This window comes from Lactuca serriola, chromosome 4 (assembly GCF_051521515.1).
Source record: "Lactuca serriola cultivar US96UC23 chromosome 4, Lser_US96UC23_V15, whole genome shotgun sequence".
Taxonomy (NCBI): Eukaryota; Viridiplantae; Streptophyta; class Magnoliopsida; order Asterales; family Asteraceae; genus Lactuca; species Lactuca serriola.
Window position 1 is genome coordinate 252,285,731 of NC_136411.1, and position 4,193 is coordinate 252,289,923.

Genomic DNA, 4,193 nt, shown 5'->3' on the forward strand with positions numbered 1-4,193 from the left:
AGCTTGGTTGATTCCACACATCACACCCCTTTGTTTAATAAAAAAACTTTCTAGAAAATTTATTTTCTTTTGGAAAGATTATCAGTTCCTCAGTTTAAGTTCAGACACAGTTGAGAGTGTACTCGAATCCTCAAAAAAAATTCATTTTAAACTGTTGAGTTATATAACCAATTGTTCCAAAACCCAACAAATTAAGAATGTATTTTCAAACATGAAAGTATATCAAAAGTAGTCAATGCGGAAATGCCATCAGGAGATGTGGTGCACTCAATTCGGGCCCTTCCCTCTGGAATTGGAAGTACTTGAAAATGTTTAAAACACAAAACTGTAAGCACAAGGCTTAATGAGTGCTAAAAAATACCACACACCATACAAAAGATAGGTAATGCTATGGGAAATCCATAGTCTCGCTGTCACTATCATCCATGACTTAGTCATGGTCTTTTCTTATCACACCAGGATCTAAATCATGGTCTTATGTATAAGTGCCAAGAGCCACCTCCTGGTCTTCCATGCAAGCATCACAAAGACAACTAGCAACATACGTATAACTGTCATGGGCCATACCATGCTCTTCCATACAATTGACAGGATCCACCACTTTGTCTTTCATACATATGCCAGGGGCCACCACCTGGTCTTCCATGCAAGTATCACTAAGACAACAAGCATCCTACATAGTATAGTCAGAAGACTCGCCTGAATCATTGTGACAACCGAAATTTCTATTCTATTAAACCCTTCACTTCAATAGAAGTCGAAACAGTTTCTGCAAACTTTCAAGCTTTTTGGAATAAGTTTGAGTATGTTAGGTTTAACCCTTTAGAAGATATCAGGAGAGAGGATGCCCTAGGGTTTATTGTGCAACAATAAAGTTCCAAAAACTTAAAGAGTTTGAAGTTTATGGCCCAAATGGTATTTGGACCGTAAACCCTAGTGAGTATATATATGGCACTTAGCCAATTAAATCACTTTTTCACCATTTCAAAGTTAGAACTCAAATCCTCTCAAGTAGCATCCGACTTTTCCTCCTAGATCTTCAAGTTGTAAGTGTTTCTAGCCCTATTAAGTTAATATATTACTTAATCTAGTGATCTAACACACTACTATCCGTGAAATCATTCCAAAAGTGTAGATCTTCAAGTTTCACCAAGAACACCAAGAACACACACTAGTGTTCTTGGCCTTTTGGCACCTTTTCAAGCCTCTATATTGTAAGTACTTCTATCCTAGAGTATCTTAAGGCTTGTTACACTTCCATATATCAAGAAATCCCTCAAGAATCACAAGAACAAGGTGTTTATGGCCCAAGATCTTCTTAGGTCGTAAACCCTAATTTGGGTGCCAAAGTGTTCATAACTCCTTCCTTATGCTTAGAACCTAGCATAGATCCCTTCCTTGATGATTTTAGCACATGAAAAACACCAAAAACACCTTGTTTATGAGTTTACGGTTTGGGAACCTCCTAAAACCGTAAACTCCCCCAAAGTGTGTTTTGATGCCCTATACACCTTATTAAGCCTTGGTTAGTAGCCTAGAACCTTACACCATTGATCTAAGGACCCCAATTCGCGAAATGGTACTTCTTACCATGAGTTTATGGCTGTAAACTCATGGGGAAGTGGTCCCTAGACCGTACACTCAATGAATTGAGGTACAAAACCGTAAACTCAAGAAAGGGGTTCTTTTGAACCTTAAACCCAATAGCTTTGTCCTGCATCACTTTGATGCAATCCTAGGGACTTATAACACTTATATAAAGTGTTAAACTTGTCTTAGGATGACTTAACTTTTTTAATTTGTTGTTTAAAGACTAATTGGATACATATATGTGTCATTATATGTAACTAGGATCCTTGTGTGTGCTCAAGTCTTCACTTGACACCTAACAATCTTGTTTCATCAGTTCATCCATAACACTCACTACAGGTGAGTTCATACCCCTTAAACAGACCTTTTAATGTTTTTAAATGCTTTTATGGGGGGGGGGGGGGGTAAAAGTTGAATACTTATAGTTATTATATCAATCACATGTGATTAATAGCTATCAAACAAGTGGTTTTCTTACTTTTCAAATTGTTTTGCTTCAAACTATTTTACAAACTCTTCTGTTGTCAAATGCTTTCACTTAAACTCTTATTATACTTTTATATTGTCAAATGCATGCCTATGTATGTATAGTTATATAAGTAATGTTTAATGGACTTAGGAAGGCTAGCTCGCTTTATCTCCTTTTCCTCATTGGGATGTGGCCTTAGTGCATCGGTTATCCGTCCGAAGGTCGTCTAAATATTAGCTATATATTATGTATACATATATATACATAAAAGTTTTTTCAGTCAATTCAATACCCTTGGGTAGCAAGGGTATACCTTGATGTTCATACATACAAGTCATATTACTAGTAAGCTACAATAGGCGTAGTATAGGAAGTTACTAGTACTCTTACTAGACCAAAGTATCATACAATGAGTTAGTTCATTCATGAGTCAATACTTGCTAGATAGAGAGAGAACATACAATACAGCTAGCACGCACAGTACATTACAATTCAGGTTAGACAAAGGGAGAACATACATTACAACTAGCACATTCTTTACATATGCAGTTTTGCAGTTATGAGAGCCACGTTCCGGGGCATGGCACTACCTGCCATGGCCGTCCATGTATCTAGAATCTCCTTAATTGGGGAGTGTATGAGTTTGCGTATATATATACTGGATTGACTATCCTATACCTCGCTGCTAGCTACAGTAAGACTTAATTGTCTATGGGTGCCAAATGTCATTTTTCTCCGACATTGTACATTGCCGCGTTCTATAGTCGGTAGCAGGATACAGGCTGCTCATCATTATACTTTGAATTATGATTAGTTTAAGGTAGTTAGTACAATGGTAGTTACTTATCGAAGTACTACAGTACTACATCTTGTTCCCATACATTCACTTCGTGAACATTCACACGATGCACGGTAATGTAAAAGCTATATTTTTGATAAATGATAGTCGGATTTGGGAAAATACACACTCTTACAAGAGACACACACACATACACTAGATGCCTTTGTAGAAGGCTACTTTTAGTAGGAAACATAGGGTTTTCTAGGAGAGTTCAAAACATCTTACAAATACTTTCATACAAATTCAGACACTAATATACTTATGATCTCACCAGCTTTAAAGCCGATACTCTTTTTCAAAATAACTTGTATTCTTAGGTCACCAGTAGACAGATACAGGTACTCGGTTTTTGAGAAGATGGAGTTCGTTCAAGACTCGTCTTTTATTTTGATATGTATTTTTGGTGTCTATATAACTTGACAGAACACACTTGTATGAAATTATATTATTAATGCAATGGATGATGTTGTTGCTTGTTTACTACTATTCATTGTTGTGATATTGTACATGACGTCCTCCGCCCCAGAACATTTCCGCCGTTCATGGTTTTGGGGTGTGACACTCATGAAGTAAGCTAAATCACTGCTCAAAGCAATCCAACATGTGCTATAACACTCCTATCAAATCATACCAGGTACAACCTTAGTCTATACATTAAATCCAATAATCTTGACCAAACATCAACATAGGTCAACAAGTGAAAGTCAATGGTCCAAAGTCAAATTATCAAAAACTATTCAGCGATTCACCACGTCGTGGCCTCCCATTAACCATTTTGTGGCAGCAATATAACAAAACAATTGGGGCTCACTCTATTCTCCACATCGTGGTGGCAAGGTGCCATGTTGTGGGAACTAGATGCTCAACATCTTAATGCATTAAGATGCCTCCAACCACACTAAGGGCTCCAAAGCAATTTCCATGTTTATCCCTTAGGACATCGCCATACACAAAGATCTCAAAACCTATGTCCTATTGGCAAATTTAGGGGTGACTCAACCATTAAGCACTTAATCATAAAATCCACTTCCCAAAAGTTTCCAAAAGGCTTTCCAGCTCCTGATGGACCATAAGTATTGCAACTTTATGGACATGTGTGTCCAATGCATGCCTCCTGCATTTTCAGGTCAACATATGGGATAAATGAAATTAAACTTTTGCATGAGACCAAGTACTCAAAGATACTCTAGATCTACAACATATGACCTCAAAGAGAATCGATGGTTCCATAAAGTTGCCAACTTTGTGGAGTCCATTCTTTCAATCATTCACAATCATGAAGAAAAGGGACAA